Below are 17,739 nucleotides of genomic sequence, written 5' to 3'. Positions count from 1 at the left end.
ATTCTCCGCTCCTGATTTCGGAAGATGGCGATGAAGAGTGCAGTCAACTTGATAGGTCTGCTATGTCTGACACCGCACAGTCCATGGTGGAGGAGGGGTCCGAAACAGCAACGGAGCAAGCGACTGAACATCAAACACCAAAACTGCGTTCAAATAGTAAGTAAAAAAAAACATTTATCCCAGTAATCAACGGTATATGTTGCAGAGTGCCGCAAGTGTGCAGGTGGGATAGGGCCGCAAGCACAGGGCTGCAAACACCTCTGCTATTTAATGTTTATAGTGTATTTTTGTTTGTCCCACTTGCAGTTTACAAGGTGCCGGCAAAGAAGAAAAAAGCAAACCGTTCTGATCAAGCGGCGAGAGCTTTCTCTTCAGTAGTAATAGAACAACTGCGTGAAATGGACTCCGACATGCAGGCCAATGAGGATGCTCGTATGGAGAAGTTTTTAGAAAATGAAAGACAGATGCAGCACTCTTTCTTGAATCAATTAAAGGACATGCAGGACAGACAATTGTCCTTCTTGGAACGGATAATTAATCGTGGGTATATGCCACCTCCTCATTATCCAATGTATCCGCCACATGCTTCACAGGCCCCAGCATACCCAGCACACCATGAGTATGCGTATGGCCAATACAGTAGAGGGCCAACTCCCTCCGCCCCAAGCACTTCGTGTGAGCAACCACACCGAGAGCCTCTACCATATAGAGGCCCCAGTAGCCACGCCCCCAACACTTCCACTAGCTATGCCTCCAGCACTGCTACCAGTGCCCCACTAAACCCAGAGTATAGTGAGGCAAACACCACTAGCCTTGACAACACGCTGCTGCCAAACCTAGACTCCCCTGAATTTACGGTATATCGTAATTTGTCCTAAGAAATTATTGTTTTTTTTTCTTCAAAGTTCTTTATTGCATTATTGCAATAACAATGTTGAATACATTTGCATTCAGTCGCCTTGTGGGCACAGTTTGGTTAAAGCCTACATCTTGCACTTTTAAAAATTCTTATGGGCACTTGTTTTTTAACATGTTTACGTGCACTTTTTTCATTGTTATGTATGCCAAAGGCTCAGGTGTACGGCAAACATTTTACCTGTCTGTGTTTGTTACCCTTTTTTGGCATGTCTTTTCTTGTCTAAAGTTTTTTTGGGAAGGAATAAGGCGCTACATCAGATTCCTTACCAAAATACCTATTTGCATTGCTGCTATTGGGGCGAAGAAGGAATAGCTCCCGGGTCTAGACCAGTGGTTCCCAACCCTGGTCCTTAAGTACCCCCAGCAGGGCACGTTTTCCAGGTCTCCCTGCAGGTGCACTCATTATTCAGGCACATTTGAAAAGATCCACAGGTGGAGCTAATTATAGCACCTGTGATTCTGTGTGGAGACCTGCAAAACATGCACTGTTGGGGGTACTTGAGGACCAGGGTTGGGAACCACTGGTTAAGGCAAGGCAGCATAACACCAGAAAGAAGCACCCAGGACTCTGTTGTTACCCTTTTTTGGCATGTCTTTTCTTGTATTGTGTGAAGAAACTTTTAAAAGTTCCAAATATTTAATATTTTACAGTAAAATATTGCAAATGTTATTTAAAAAGAAATGAGTGTGGTAATATTTGCCAGTAAAGAAAAAAAAATATATTTTAACAGAAATGAGTGTGGTCTCTTCTTCTAATATGGTAATATTTTTAATGGTGGCCCTTTTGGTGTAATGGTGGCCCTATTTTGTGACATCCCATGGTAAAGCCCTTTAAAAAGGCTTTTTCTTATGTTTATCTATAGGGAAAAAAAGGCCTTACCCGGGTTAAGTGTAAAAGGGGATGATCAGGCAATTTACCGGGTAGCACTGTAGTCTGGCAGGGAAGTCCAGGAACAGAGCATGTTGTACCTAATGGAATGGGTCATGTTGGAGGGTATGCCTTGGTAATACCCTTGATATATTTGAAAGTTTCTATGATGTCCCCCTTTCCCTTCTCTGCTCTAAACTATACATATTAAGATATGCAGTAGCGCACGCAGAGGGGGTTTCTGGGTACCCAGAAACCCCCCAGGAGTCTAAGGGCCCTAGGCTGAAAGCTGGGGGTCCCCTCTTTCCATGGGTACAAGAATTTTAAAAATCGGCCCTTGGGAACCGGAGATATCTGACTTCAAAGCAGTGGTCCCCATCCAAGCCTGTTAATTGCTCTCCCCAGTCAGATATTTCAGTTTCTGTCTGACTTAGAGTTTTTCTGAGGATTCATTCCAAAAGCTGTAACTCTCCCCCTTTGGAGGACACTAGAAGCTGGTCTCTACTGTTTCTGGAACCAGAGATATCAGCCTTCAAGTAGCTGGTTACTGCTCCAGCTCCACACACCTGGTATGTAGTTTTATATACTCATTGGTAGATTGCTCTGCCTCCTGAACTCTGATCCCTTAGTCCCCAATACCATTTGGTAGGTGGGATTCTCTAGTTCTTTAATTCCATTACAATCTAAGAAATCTATTTCCGGGAACTAGAGATATCTGCAGTCAAGCAAGCTGTCCTCCCACCAGAAAATTATGAATAAGTAGCCCACTCCACTATACACCCCATCTCTGCATATTAAACATCCTCTACCACCCTGGAAGTTATGTATGAGGGCCCCTTCATTCAGCCCAATGCACCTTTTTCCCACCTCATCTCCCACCATTTGTGCAGTAAAGGGGGAATTAGTGGAAATTACTGATCCAGGCCCTACATGCTAAGGGGTTGATATAATACCCCCTACCACCCGCGGGACATCAAAGCTTCCGCTCATAGCACTCCCACCACTACCGCTGAAGGATAGGTAGGGGCCCCAATACATTGCTATGCCCTGGGGTCTACACTGCTGTTGACGCCCCTGTATGTATATATATATTTATATATATTGGTCTATCTATAATACTTTAAATGACCCGGCATATACTGGGTCACCTAAGTGTCCATCTCTGTGCTTTGCTCCGCCCCTCTGGAAACCCCCATCTGAAAATCCTGCGTTTGCCACTGTCCTGGTACGTTTTGTGATGTAGGCCATGCACCATTTTAGTTGCCCTTCTTTGTACAGTCTCTAATGTATTTATATCCTTCTGGAGATGGCCGCCAGAACTGAACACAATACTCTAGATGAGGTCGTATCAATGACCTATACAGTGGCATTATCAGTAGTTTCCATTATAGTGCCATTTAAGTACTTGTGTATTATCACGGCGCCCACTACGCCAAATACATAGAGGGCTATTCTGCGTAGGGAAATCGCATTGCGGATTACGCGGATTACTTTACATGGATTGCGCGTCCCCTCGCTACGCTCGCCACGCTTCGGGCTCGGTGGCTCGCTGCGCTCGCCACACTAAATGAAATCAACTCCACGCCGACGTGGATAGTAGGGGAATGAAAAGGTTGGACGAACTCTAGCCACTCTTCGGGTTGGCTTGGATTGTGGGTTGGTCATTCAAACATAATTGCATGCTATCCAAGTGTCTGGCATGACATGGCACCCCATAAAATTGCATGCGATCAAAAAATCGCATGCGATCACATGTGATTTTTCGGGAGGTACGATGCCATGCGATGAGATGGCCTGGGGACATGAGCAGTGAATAAATTAACTTTAATAAAATCGCATCGCATGCGATTTTTCGGGAGGTGCGATGAGATGGCCTGGGGACATGAGCAGTGAATAATACCCCTTTCAGACAGAAAAAAAGACCCGGGAATTTCCCTGCTCTTGCCGTGTCGACCCGGGTTTTTCTTCTGTCTGAAAGGGTCAACACGGGTCTAAAGTTCCGGGACTTCGACCCAGGTATTTACCTGGGTTTTTCCCGGGTCTGTATTCCAAAAACCCGGGTCGCCGGCTGTCTGAAAGGAAACGACCCGGGTTTTTGGGATTATTACACATTGTTAGGCACTGATTGGCTCTCATGGTGGGGTGCTGGCTGATTGGTTGTGAGGATAGGCTTCTCTGATTGGCTGGGAGGGCATGGCAATGGAGCTGGCCTCTGAGGTCATTAGGGAGCTGAAAAAAGGATAGCATAGCCCACTGGTAGAAGCAAGAGGTGAGAGCTGCTGGCAGTGAGAGGGGAGGAGGATATTGGCAAACAGATGACTAGGACAGTCAAAGATGCCACAGTGTACTCAAACATTGCAAATATACTGACAGCCATGTGAGGTAACATGTACCTTCCAGTATATAAAAACAATAAAACTTGTTTACAACATATCCTTGTGTCATGCCATGGTTAATGCAATGCAGTGAGCAGTCACCACCCACTTTTGATGACCTCATCTCTGTGTGCCTTTAAAACTGTCCTATTCTTATGACACAGAGTTTTGCAGGAAAAATCCGGCTTCTGTGTGAAAGGGGTCGACACGTGAAATACCCGGGTTTTTGCTCCTGTGTGAAAGGGTGTCAGCCCCTTGCTGCCTAGTTGTACCCGGGTTTTTGTATCCGGGAAATACCTGGGTTTTTGGGATTTTTCTGTGTGAAAGGGGTATTAATTAACTTTAAAAAAACGCATCGCATTGCATGCCGCTATAATGGCCCATGCAATGTGATTTCCCTACAGTGCCGTACGTAGGGATTCTGGGTGCCGTGATAATACACAAGTACCGCCATTTATACTATATTTAGTCTTTGGATTTTTGAGACCCAAGTGCATGATTTTCCATTTTTTAGCATTAAACTGTAGTTGCCATGCTCTTGACCATTCCTCTAATCTACCTAGATCATCATTCATTTGTTTTACCCCTCCTGGTGTGTCTACCCTGTGGCATACCTTTGTGTCATCTTCAAAAAGGCACATTTTACCCTCAATTCCATTTGCAATATCACCAATAAAAATATTAAAAAGCACTGGTCCAAGTACAGATCCCTGGGGTACTCCACTTGTAACCTTTCCCTTCTTTGACTGTACTCCATTTACTACAACTCTCTTTTTTCTGTCCTGCAACCACGATCTTATCCATTCAACTATCCAGAATCCAATCCTAAACTTTCAAGTTTATTTAACAGTCTGCGATGTGGGACAGTGTCAAAAGACTTACTAAAGTCTAGATAAGCTACATCTACAGCCCCACCTTGATCTATTAGTTTAGTCACCCAGTCAAAAAAGTCAATAAGATTTGTTTGACATGATTTTCCCCCAGTAAACCCATGCTGTTTCGGATCCTGTAAATTGCTGGTTTTGAGATATTCTACAACTCTTTTCCATCAACTTTCCTACTACTGATGTAAAGCTCACTGGTCGATTGTTGCTTACCTCTTCCTTGCTTTTTTACCTCTTCCACTTTTGTGCAGTGGGACTACATTTGCTGTTTTCCAGCTAATGTAGTCCCACTGCAACACATGTGTTGCGGCTGTGTGCTAGTGGCCATGGTGAATAGATTATTCGCCCGGGTGCTCACACACAACAGTGTAGGCAGGGGACGGTGGGCCAGGGGATTCACCCATGGGAACACCCAGCGTTTCATGGGCGTTTCCATGAAAATGTTGGGCGTTTCCATGAGAATTCCTCGATAACCTGGGGGTGGGGGATGGGCAGCGGATGTCAGGGCTCCCGCAGATCTGACACCACAGAGGTGTTTCAGATCTGCGCGTGCTCGTAAAATCATTTGATGGTCGGCAACCATCGAATGATTCTGTCCTTGCACGCAAGGCTGTGAATGTTTTTTATGCAAAACATCCATTCTCATGCCTGTGGGGGATAGCATGTGAGGTGAGGGGGGGGGCTGTTGGGCGGCGGCTGGTGTCTGTTGGCCTTGCAATACTGAGAAATGCGCAGCATTGTGAATCAACCAGAATAACCTTACATTTTTGAGCTGCAAGTAGCAATAGTAAGTGACCAGATCGTGTAATAATGACATCACTGTTTATTCATAGTAATAACAAAGGCGCAGCAATCAGCAGGAGGCCGTGAAGGTGGTGGCGGGTTCAGGATGATTTGGTGAGAGAGCTGCCGAACTTGTCTATACTGTGGGCATCCAAGCCATGTGCAAATACATGTAATTATTGCTGTCTCCACCAGATGGAAGTATTGAGTAGTGTTTCTGTGGATGGAAATCTGTATACATGGTAAACTCTGGTAAGCAGTTTGCAGGCTTGCATGGCTTCACTCTGGCTGGGCTGCATATAGCACATCAGGTCTGAATGACCCCCACAGTGTGTGTGACTGTGTGTGTGTGTATGTATATATATATATGCATACATATACATACATATGCATACATATATATACATATGCATACATATACATACATATACATACATATGCATACATACATATATATATACATATACATACATATATATACATATACATACATATATATACATATACATACATATGCATACATATATATACATATACATACATATGCATACATATACATACATATATATACATATATATACATATACATACATATGCATACATATATATACATATACATACATATGCATACATATACATACATATGCATACATATACATACATATGCATACATATATATACATATACATACATATGCATACATATATATACATACATATATATACATATATATACATATACATACATATGCATACATATATATACATATACATACATATGCATACATATATATACATATGCATACATATACATACATATGCATACATATATATACATTCACACACATACAGACACACACCTAAAAGTACTGATGGTTGTATCTGCAATTAGAAAGAATGAAGATTTATTAAATGGCACATGCCAAGATACAGTCACTCTAATGCATTTACAGGTTGAAGGGGGGGGGGTAACAGGAAGAGGGCAGGTGGGTAACAGGATGAGGGTAGCGGAGTAACAGGATGTGGGCAGGCGGTAACAGGATATGGGCAGGGGGGTAACAAGATGTGGGCAGGGGGGTAAGAGGATGTCGGCAGGGTGGGTAACAGGATGTGGGCAGGGGGGTAACAGGATGAGGGTAGGGGAGTAATATGATGAGGCAGGGGGATAACAGGATGAGGGTAACGGAGTAACAGGATGTGGGCAGGGGGGGTAACAGGATGAGGGTAGGGGAGTAATATGATGAGGGTAACGGAGTAACAGGATGTGGGCAGGGGGGTAACAGGATGTGGGCAGGGGAGTAACAGGACGAGGGATGGGGAGTAACAGGATGTGGGCAGGGGTGTAACAGGATGTGGGCAGGGGAATAACAGGATGAGGGATGGGGAGTAACAGGATGTGGGCAGGGGAGTAACAGGATGAGGGTAGCGGAGTAACAGGATGAGGGCAGGGGTAACAGGATGAGGGCAGGGGGTAACAGGATGAGGGTAGGGGGGTAACAGGATATGGGCAGGGGGGTAAAGGGATGAGGATAGGGGGGTAAAAGACTGTGGGCAGGAGGGTTAACAGGATGAGGGTAGGGGGTAACCCGATGTGGGGAGGGGGGCTTTATAACAGGAAAGATGCTGTAACAAGGGGACTGCATGAGATTGGGTCCTGACACACTGACCCCCATCCCCAGACTGCTCTGCCATTGCATGAACTACACTTCCCCCAGCAGGTGGCGCCCACCACACATCATGTGCCTATTGGGAAATCGCTAGTAATTATGGAATACATTAAATATGGGGATAGGGTGCAGTAACTGTGATGTGTAAGTGCTGTGTATATATATATATATATATATATATATATTATATATATATATATATATATATATATATATATATATATATATATATATATAAACTCCAATGGAAAGAATGGCACTCGAGAGGCAGACAACAGTGCAATGAAAGCAAGTATATTGTGTCAAGATTTTAGGGAATTAAACCCCTTCTTCAGGACAAAAACCTGTCCTGAAGTAGGGGTTTAATTCCCCGAAAGCTTGACACAATATACTTGCTTTCATTGCACTGTTGTCTGCCTCTCAAGTCCCATTCTTTCCATTGGAGTTTGCATCTATCTCTGATTGGGCACCGGGGACTGTTGCATCTTTACACAGAGTGCCGGCAGGTTTGGAGGAGTGTATATATATATATATATATATATATATATACAGTCCAGACTGTCCGGCACTCAGCTGTTTGTAGGACAACGGCTCCGGTGCTCATCCAAAAGTATAATATATATTTCAAACGGTGGATGTCACTCGGAAATAAAGGTAGAAGCAGACAACTGTCTTAAAGCCAACGTTTCAGGGCTGGTGCCCTTTTATCAAGACTATATATATATATATATATATATATATATATAGTGTAAATACATTTTTGGGATATGTCCAGAGCGCTGTCCGTAAATATAAGGATTCTTTTTTCTTCTCTGACTCTCACAAAATCAAATGGGTTATAGGAAAAAAGAGAAGAGATTAATGTGTAGGATTATCACTTTGAAAATCAAAAATAAGTGTTGGATTCACAGGACGTACCACACTCACAATAAAGTGTGTAAAATTAAACTCATAACGATATCTTTATTAATGTGGGAAGCCTTCACCAAGTTCACCAGGTGTTGGAGGAAAATGGAACGTACGTTTTTCACTCACTCAATTAGCATGGGTAAATACATACAGGTTTCTTTTAGTAAGTGTAGAAAAAATTAACAATTTTTTCACATTGAGATTTTCAAACAAATCTGGGTATCTTTAACTCGGAATTTCAAACGACCAGTGATGATGATAAAAAAAACTTTTAATGAACATTCTTTAAAAAAAAAAATAAAAAAAATATTTGAAATGGATCACCCTAAATATCCCACTGGAAAACAAAATGAAAGTAAGTGGATGATGTGGACCTTCCGGATAAGTCTCACATGTCAGAGAATCCCCCACAAGAAATACCTCAAATTAGTGTCCAGAAAATCAAAAGTCCATATAGGTGCAAGTCCAGATAGCCACCAACGCGCGTTTCGATTTCAAATCTTTATCAAGGCCTTATTGTGATTATTGTGATTATTGTGGTACGTCCTGTGAAACCCACATTTATTTTTGATTTTCACAGTGTTAATCCTAAACATTCATCTCTTCTCTTTTTCCCCATAACCCATTTGATTTGGCGAGAAGAAAAAAGAATCCTTTCTCTTATATTTACGGACAGCGCTCTGGACATATCCTAACATTTTATTTGTATTGTCTATTTACTAGTTTTTTGGTTGAACAAGTTCTTTGGATATATTGTAGTTGCTCCTCCTTAGATTGCGCCTTGATTACATTGTGTACATTATTTTGTCTCATATATATATATATATATATATATATATATATAGTTTTGCTATATGTGTAACGTTGGAGGGATCTGGTGTAGTTCTGGTTATTACCCATAAGGGGACTGGGAAGTAATCTGACTCTACAGACCGCGACCCCCATTATTCTGGCTGTCGCTGTGTAATTATCATTCTGACTACATGACATTAATGTAAATCCCCAACTGGCCAGACCTCCATACCTATCCATACAGACAATCTGGGGACGTCCCTGACAGTACTGTGGTGCTGTGGTGACGAGGGCCAGTACCCCTGTGACGCTCCTGTGTACTTACCTCATAAGATATAAGGTTCCACAAAAGAAACGGCTGAAGAATCTGCAATGGGACAGAATGAGCATTTCTATACATCACGTGCCAACATACAGTCACTAAATGGGATGGGATCACTGACCCCCATTCATGCCACCTGGTATAGGTGACATCTCTAGTAATGCCCCAGTCACCACCGCTTCCATGTATCTTAGCCCTCAATATAGGGTAATGCTGGAATGAGATGGGATTATCGGCCCGATTCAGACCTGGGCTGTCAGTTTTCCGAGCCCATCGATCAGGTAAACGCCGCCCTGCTGACCAGACTCCCCCTCCACCCGCTGCTCCAATTTGCATGTGATCGCAGCCAGGCACAGGAGGAGAAAACCATTCATAATCACTCACTATACACAGAACTAAGTAAGCTAGATGTTACTTATTGCTGCAATAGCGATGGGGAGAAGGAAGCCGCTGGCTGGTGACATAAGCGGCCCTCCCTCCCAACCAGCAGAAGGAAGCTGAGGTTACGCCACAAACGCCCGTCACCTGTCAATCAATTTTTGTACAGATAACAATGGCTAGCCAATTGCTGGCTGTGATCGCAAGGACAGCGGTGTGCATCCGCGGTCATACGATAGTCGTCTGTGCTGCGGGATCACCTGATTTCAATGGCTCCCTATTCAATGCTGTCATTAACGACAGCATTGATGCGGGATCACGGCAGAACGGGCCCGACTTCAGAAGCTGTCGGGTCCGTTTGGCCGATAACGGCCGTGGATTGTCGTGATCCAGACCACAAATCGACAATCAACCTCTGTTTTCACGGCCACATTCCCCTTTGCGCCCATCGGCAGGCGGGACATTGAATCCCGTCTATCGTTATGCGGTCGATCTGACTGAAAAACGGGCAGGATCATGGCTGTCGGCGGGGATCGACAGCCATGATCCCAGATTGCATACCCCCCTTAGACTGAGTTGTCACGTTAATTATCAATGATACTATATCATACGTGAGAGAACTCCGGGTGTACATTCAACAGCAAATAGAGCGAGATAGAAATTAAATTATAGTTCAAAAGTACTATGGTCTGGGGGTGGGACACATAGACGTGACAATTTAAACAAACATGAACAAGAAGCACTGAAAGAATAGAAGGACAACAAGGAACTCATAGTAAAGCCAGCGGACAAGGCAGCATACATCAACGAACACATACAGTATTGCATACTGAAGAATGATCCCACTCAACAATACAAACAAGAACTACAGACACTCTTACACAAAGGATTATACTTAGGGATAATCAACAAACAAGAATTTTATTTCTTACACCCACACCACCCAGTATTTCCAGTCATTTACTACCTACCAAAGATACACAAGAACCCAACCCACAGGCAAACCAATCATTTCAGGCATCTACTCTCTTATTTCAAACTTAGCTCAATACATAGATCAATTCTTGCAACCTTTAGTCAGCCAACAACCATCACACTTAAAAGATACAACACATACACTACTGACCCTTCAAGACATCAACTGGCAAGATGACATGTGGCTAGTCACTAGCGATGTGACCTCGCTATACACAGTCATTAAACACACACAGGGTATAGAAAGTGTAGCACACTTTCTAAGGAAAGACACCACAATACATCCGACACAAATAGAATTCATTACAAAAGCTATCAACTTCATTCTTACACATCATTTTACATGGTGCGACAACAATTATTATTTAAAGTGAACAGGCACCGCCATAGGGACCAGATTTCCCTCCAAGTTATGCTAATCTATTTTTGAGCAAATGGGAGGAGAAAGCAATTTGGAACTGGACATGAATTCATTAAGGCGAATCTGGTCCTCTGGCAAGGTACATAGGCGACATACTTTTGATAATTAACGTGAAAACTCTGTCTTATTCTTTCAGGGGTAGATTTATTATAGCGGCGCTAAGAGACGCTCCCTGCTTCACCTCATTAGCGAGGCGAAGCAGAAGGGGACACTGACAAGATCTACTAAGATCTTGCCGCCGAAGCGGGGGAGCGCTAACTCCCCCCTCCGGCGATGCCCCCTCCAGCTGACAGCGCGTCAGTTAACATTGACGCGCTGTCTCCTTCCCCCCGGCCGGCTGGACTGCGCATGCGCGGGATCTCGCTACTCACGCGAGAGCCCAGCGCAGCTCAGCGCCAGCAGCAGGGACAGCGCTGTCCCTGCTGTAGGTATAGGACATCGCCGCCTGCAGCTGTCAAAGTCGATAGCTGCAGGCGGCGGAACGGTCAGCGATGCTGACCGTTCATAAATCAGGCAGGAGGCAGGGGCGCAGTATGAAATATCGTAGCTGCACTATGCCTCCTGCCCCACACCGCCGCCGATAAAGTACCCGGCCAGCAGGTGTGATAGATCAGGGGAAGCGCTATCCCCTGCCTTAAGGCACGGGGATAGCGCATATTCCCCTGATCGACATATAATAAATCTCCCCCTCAACACCTTACACTCTGAGCATTTAAATAAATATAGGCAGCACTCATGTCAATTTACTAAACATTGTACAATATCCGGTTACTACTCACTTGGGGAATTTCTTCCTCCACCATTCCCTGCTGAACCTCACTGATTTACTAAAAAAAAAAGAACAGAGATTAAATTATAGGACTGTGCAATGGAAGGGACTGTATATACCATGGGCTGTATATACAGGGGTACACATGACTAATACCTGGTGAGGGTGTTACTGGGTGTAAGCACATACTGGTGTGTATGACATTCCCGCTACAAGGTATCAGCCCCTTCCCATCATATATGGAGACAGGGCTACGTGATGATACGTGTCAGATCTGTTAGACAGACACATAACAGCTACTTATATAATGGGACCGTTGTCTGGGTCCTTCCACCATTCACTGTTAGAATAATAACAATAATTAGAAAGTGTAAGTGATACACAAAGCTCAGCAGCGCAGTAGTGTGATCCACACAACATGACACTACCGCACTATACACAATATACACATTCTCTACAGATCTGACCCTGAAATGTAAAAATGTAAAACCAGTAGTGTTTCTTTTACATGATCAGAACCAAGATCAGCAGGGAATCAGCAGCTGGTAAATGCCGCTGCTTAGTAATTCTATCCCATGGTCTGAAATCAGCCTGTGTGATTGATCTAGGTCAGGAGACATCCCTGGGTGGACCCACAAAAAGCAGTCAGTATTTACCCTGCACAGAAACAAAATAACTCACCCAAATCTAACTCTCTCCGCACATTGTACACCTGCCCCCTCCCCCTGCAGTCAGTGGCGTAACTATAATTTGGGAGCCCCCCCCCGCCGATAATAAATCACGCCCCCCCCTCCACCACCCCGGCCGCTCATGCCCCCCCATCCCTTGCATATTTACCTGTATTCGCTGCGCTGGTCCCGGCTCCCCTCCTGGCTTCATTCTGATGCTAAACACGGACCATCACAAAATGGCCGCCCCCATACAGCAGACAGTTTCATAGAACTGTTTGCTATATGGGGGCAGACATTTTATGATAGCCCGTCAAAATGGCATCAGAATGAAGCCAGGGGAGCCGGGACCACCGCAGCGAACATAGGTAAAGCTGCGGGGGATGGGGCATTATAATAGCACCGCAGCCCCCCGGCGCCCGCACTTACCCAGCGCCTCCCCGCGACCGCGGGGGCTGCGGTGCTGTAGCTACGCCACTGCCTGCAGTGCAGCATGGTTTTGTCCATTAGAGAGAATTGACTTTTGCAAGTTAATTTTCTTCTATACTGAAATTGCTGCTGTCACAGGTCCTGGTAACGTCGTCATGGCTGTATTCTCTCTTGTGTATGAGAGATGAGTACATTATGTACAAATAGGGTAATGGGCCATTAGCATTACTACTGTCACAGTGACTATGCTGTTCTGCGCTCTGTATACTGCCATGGGGTGTCAGTATATACAGCTGTACACCCGGGATCCAATGGGATGCATGTATATTATCTACGCTCCATAATACAGCCAATCATATACCTACCGATCATCTTCTGGCCAGTTGTTAATGGTCAGTAGCCTATAACAGATCCAGTAAAAGAAAAGAAGTGACAGTTAGGAGCTGATCCCTGCAATACGTTTAATAATTATTGTATGTTATATAAGTACATTTTTGCTGGCTAGGAATAGTTAATGTGATGATTAGATTATCGGAGAACCACGAATGCGCAAGCCCTCCGTGCGGCCACAGATGGTGATGGCCTGCAATCGCAGGCTGTAATGCTGGCTAATTAAAAGCCAGTGTAAATGTGTGGGCCTCACTCTAACTTTCTCTTGATGTGACGCCCGAAAAAGAAGGCGGTCCTGGCCGTTGGGAGAGACGGCTGCTGACATCATCAGCCCCGATCTTCCTACGGCCATCGAAGTGCCGAGTAAGTACTGACTTACCCCGCGCTGCACACGGAGAGGGGAAATCCATTCAACGGTGAGTGGATTTCTCCCCCTCTTTGGACAGGTATGAATCAGCCCCATTGTATTCAGGACAGCCGATGACAACTGATGAAAGGTCACCTAACGATATTAGGTGGAGGCCCGGTTCTACCAGACAAATATTGTCCAAGTAATAAAGTGATATAATTACCTCCCAGCTTCTTTCTCTGTTGGTGAAACCTCTGAGAAATAAAATGAGGATATTAGATGGTAAAACAACAACAATTTGCATATAATAAAAGGTAATTAGTAACATCTCAGGACGTACCTGGTATGGGCTTCAGCACCTGCTGCAGAGGGGAAAACGAAGATTATTAGACAATATAACCCATTACGTGTGTGTTATACATGTCACCATTCTTGCGCGTATACATAGGGGTGCATTTGGGGGAAGCGACGGGACAGGAGAGAATGCAGAAGCGATCGGAGATTCCTGCTGGGGTCCCTCCTACATCCATTTAGGGGATACATAAAATATTCTGCAAATAAATGGGTCCCATAGAGATATATATAAGAAATGTAAATAACTTACAAGACGCTTCCGGCCTTTATATCCAATCACCCAGTTCTTTCTGGGGGTTTTGCGAGCAAATTCCCTAGAAACAGAATATACAGAATATTATAGGGAATTGATGGGCCATCTGACAGCACTCTATTATACAGATGATGAATAATAACAACACTCACACTTCGTGCATCAGCACACGCAGCTGAAAAATTCTGTCCTCTATCTCCTGCGGAGGGAATGAAAAAAAGTTTAATATTGATTTTAACTACAACTGAACCTGCCCAGAGATCTACCATAACCCAAGGGGCATCATTCTGATTGACCCGGTAACCTGCTAAGCTCGCAGGTTACCGTCCCTGTGACACCACCCACTTCACCGCCGTATCCCCTCGCATGTGCCCGCAAATCTGAAATCATTCCGTGGTTGGGTTTTGCACGCCTTCGCAAATTTAAGTCTGTTGAGACTGACTTATATTTGCGAGCACCTGGACAAAGAGAGGACGGGAGGCTGACATCAGGAGGAACTTGGAAGGAGTGCAGGAGAAGTGGGGAAAATGTAAAAGTGCAATACTAAAAGCAACAGAACTTTGTGTCAAAAGAGTTAGGAAAAACACAAGGAAAAGGAAGCCATTGTGGTTTGCCAAAGAAGTAGCAAGTATTGTGAAAGCAAAAAAGTTGGCCTTCAAGAAATTTAAGCAGACGCAGAATAATGAGGACAAAGTGGTGTATCTTGTTAGACAGAAGGAGGCTAAGAAGGTAATCAGATGTGCAAAAGCACAGGCTGAAGAGAAAATGGCTCAGTCAGTGGGTAAAGGGGGGAAAACTTTTTTGAGGTATAAAAGTGAAAGGAGAAAAACAAAAAGTGGAATAATTAGACTGAAGACAGAGAGTGGAAGTCTTCTTGAGGGGGACAATGAAGACACACTATCTAAAATCAACTCCACACCAACGTGGATAGTGGGGATATGAAAAGGTTGGAGGATGCGTACCGCCGCCCCTCGTGGGCTCTCTGCGCTCGCCACGCTTCAGGTGGGTGTTAATAGTGGGGGTGGCGTTAAAAATGGGGGTGCATTTCACATATTAATCACTCATCAGGGTGCTTGTACAATTAAAAATCAGGTCTGGGGGTCCATTTAACATAGTAATGAGCCAATGTAAAATCGGGTCTCATTGCATCGCATCGCATGCCATTGTAATGGCATGCGATGCGACGCGATGTTAAAATTGTACAGAATTGTACAGAAAACTTTTAAAACCCTCATATCGGGTCAGATCGGGTCCCATCGCATACCTTAACTAATGGTATGCGATGGGAGCCGACGGGCGCCGTGCTAGGAAACAAGTACCCTGAAAGTGGATAAATCAATGGGGCCAGATGGGATACATCCAAGGATACTAAAAGAGCTTAAAAGGGAGCTGGTAAAACCATTAACAGAATTATTCAACAATATGGCCCAAAACTAGCCAATTTAGATACAATCTCGACTGATTGTATGTAAATCGGCCGTGTTTTGGGCCATTTCGCTGCCCTTTTGATTCGATCCCGATCCGATGCGCAGCCCCGCGGGTCGTTAGGTCTTTTCTGAGATCCTACCTGCTGCAGGTAGGATCTCAAAAACGACCATTGTAGTGGGTGCGGGTCGCGATCGGATTGCGATCACATCAGGGGCTTTTTCAGTGCCAGTCGGTGGCTCCGTCAGTTCGTGAGCGTGTCGTACTTTCCTGTGACGACCCGCTCACGAGCAGGATCGTCCTGGTGTGTACCAGGCATTACATCAGTAGTAGGGAAATTGATGGAAACACTCTTAAAACAAAAAGTTGTAGAATATCTCAAAATTAGCAATTTACAGGATCTGAAACAGCATGGGTTTACTGGGAGAAGATCATGTCAAACAAATCTTATTGAATTTTTTGACTGGGTGACTAAAGTATTAGATCAAGGTGGGTCTGTAGATGCAGCTTATCTAGACTTTAGTAAGGCTTTTGACACTGTCCCACATCGCAGACTGCTAAATAAACTTGAAAGTTTGGGATTGGATTCTTCAGATTTGGCTGGTTGAAACTAAAACATGGTTATGGATGAGAGCAAATGACAGTTGACCATTTGTTTGGAAATGCTGGAAAACTGACAAACTGTCACTCATCCATAACCATGTTTTTATTCCAACCAGCCAGATCTGAAGATAAATCTTACTAGTGTATGGGCATCTTAAGATAGTTAAATGGATAAGATCTTGGTTGCAGGACAGAATACAGAGAGTCGTGACATTTGGAGATAACAGAAAAAAGTTTAGGGCAGGAAAAGAGCCACAAATACAAAAAATTAGGGAGCTCAGGGAAAACATACCTCCATTATACAACTCGTACTGAGAAGTGAGGGTTCCATGGCAATCTCTCAGGATTCCGTGATGTCATCGTGTGTCTGTGACATCATTCCCAGCTGTGATCACCTGCTGCAGGAGCTTTCTTACAGTGTGATCCTTACATGCAGTGGGGGTAATATAAAAGTTGGTACAAAAAATTATAAAATAAATAATGGTTTTTCAGGTTCCTTGTGATATCTTTGTTATCTGTTTGGGATGTAGGGCGATAAATCCCAGTTTTCCAGACATCTCTCCATGGTCTCCTCAAATGTGCGGTTATCCCTGGTAACTCGCTGCAGGTTATATCACATGTACAGTATGTTATATGTAAGTTCCTGTGTGACACACTTAAGCTGGCCATATAGCTACAGATTGATTGTCTGATCTGGCTGGAACAAATGCCTGGTAGTGGATGACAGCAGATGACAGTTGACCATTTGCTGTGAGATGCTGAAAAACTGCCAAAACCTGTCACTCAGATATTACCAGGTGTTTGTTCCAACCAGCCAGATATGACAATCAGTCTGTAGATGTATGGACAGCTTAAGCCAGTCAGCTCCTAACTGTCATGTTACAGTGGCTGAATGCCTGCTGCATTATCACTTCTCCAGACTTATGTCCTATTGACTTGTCCCACTGCTTACACTCCTACCAGCGCTCCCTGGCTTTTGTTATTAATATTACACCACCTTTCTGTATGCTCTTTTCACATGTGCCCCGTGTGCATTTTTTATGGATGTATGTATGCATGTATACCTCCCAACTCTCCCGCTTTTTGTGGGACCGTCCTATTTTTTGGGGGGATGTTCCTGCGTCCTGCCCGAGGCAAGTATAGGCCATGCCCCCTTGTCGCTAGGCCACCCCCCCAAAAAAAAATGCTGGCTGTACACAACGTCCCGC

The 17,739-nt window shown here is 44.3% G+C and overlaps 2 long non-coding RNA genes across 2 annotated transcripts; both read right to left on the bottom strand.

Moving 5' to 3' along the window:
• Positions 1-6,663: 6,663 nt before the first annotated feature.
• Positions 6,664-12,694, bottom strand: LOC146072503 (uncharacterized). Its single transcript, XR_014473157.1, has 3 exons — positions 12,071-12,694; positions 9,521-9,562; positions 6,664-6,709 (listed from the first exon to the last, which is right to left on the bottom strand). It is a non-coding gene; the product is annotated as an uncharacterized LOC146072503 (long non-coding RNA).
• Positions 12,695-14,501: 1,807 nt separating this feature from the next.
• LOC146072502 (uncharacterized) lies at positions 14,502-17,260 on the bottom strand. Its single transcript, XR_014473156.1, has 3 exons — positions 16,824-17,260; positions 14,656-14,702; positions 14,502-14,564 (listed from the first exon to the last, which is right to left on the bottom strand). It is a non-coding gene; the product is annotated as an uncharacterized LOC146072502 (long non-coding RNA).
• Positions 17,261-17,739: the final 479 nt, after the last annotated feature.

This window comes from Crinia signifera, chromosome 4 (assembly GCF_055691185.1).
Source record: "Crinia signifera chromosome 4, ASM5569118v1, whole genome shotgun sequence".
NCBI lineage: Eukaryota > Metazoa > Chordata > Amphibia > Anura > Myobatrachidae > Crinia > Crinia signifera.
This window is presented reverse-complemented; position numbering and strand designations above follow the sequence as displayed.